Source organism: Rhagoletis pomonella, unplaced genomic scaffold (genome assembly GCF_013731165.1).
Source record: "Rhagoletis pomonella isolate Grant_MI unplaced genomic scaffold, Rhpom_1.0 Rhpom_scaffold_00008, whole genome shotgun sequence".
In the NCBI taxonomy this organism is placed as follows: domain Eukaryota; kingdom Metazoa; phylum Arthropoda; class Insecta; order Diptera; family Tephritidae; genus Rhagoletis; species Rhagoletis pomonella.
Window position 1 is genome coordinate 46,731,847 of NW_023458562.1, and position 1,204 is coordinate 46,733,050.

Sequence of the window (1,204 nt, forward strand, 5' to 3'; positions counted from 1 at the left end):
CAAATACATTTTTAGCTAAAACAATATCCAGACAAAATTTGACAAAAAAATAAGTGATTTGCAAGTAGATTCATGGCAACCGCCAGACAGACAAATTCATGACTTTTATGATAAAATGATTGTTATGACATCCTGTGAATCCCCTTATTTTTTGATTGCAAATAAGTTCTATAGCTTCATTGCACAAAATTTGTTAGAAAAATGCAAATTTAATTACATAATTTTAAAAATTTATTGCAAACAAGTTTCACTGTCTGATTATGGCAACTTAACGTAACTTACGGCTCTCTCTTAAAAATTCTGTTAAATAGATTGCTTATAATTGAACAGCCGAAACTTAACTTAACTTAATGCCACGTCGAAATCTGTTTCATTTTGATTCTCTAAGTTCTACGTTCCGTTAAGTTAAGTTAAGTTGTCATAATCAGGCTTTAAGCCAATTATTGTTTATCTATATACATACATTTGCACACAAGTGAAATGATGAGTTGGTTAACAAAGCATTAAAAAGGGGAACAAATTCCATTTATTTAAAGCTGATTTGCCAAAATAGCAAAATTTGCAACTTTAATTATACATTTAATTATTTTAAACTTTTGTAAATTAATTAAATTAGGAAGTGCCACAAAATATTTGTCCACAAGCATTAAAATGGCTTAGCTAAAATAAAAAAATATATATATCAATGAATAAAAAATTGCAAATATTTTTAAAATCGTAACAGAAAAAAATCAGTAATAATACTGGTTTTAAAAAATTTTTAACCAATGTCACAAAACTCACAAATTTTCAAAAACAAAAGTAAAAAAGCATAAATCGTACCTCACTTCTTCGCTAAAAAAATCGTAAAATAAAAAATCTATATTAATTTGAAAAAGTAGATATAATTTTCTGCGTGCTGAGAAAACAATCCGCTTGCCACTTGCCACTACTATACCGCCGGCCTAAAATACGTTTAAGATGTACTAAAACATAATTACGCTTTCTAAAAATCTAGTAAATGCACTTTTTCTCATTTATCTTCTTTTCCACGCGCCTCTACACTGTAATTACCCCAAGAACCGTTTAACGGTAATATCAAAAATCTAGCGTATCAAACGAGTAAAATCTACTGCTTAGTATGTATTCAATAGCAAATAAATATTTTCTTTCATTGAATATAAAAATTTAAAAAAGGGAAATAAGCAATAAAATTAAGCTATAA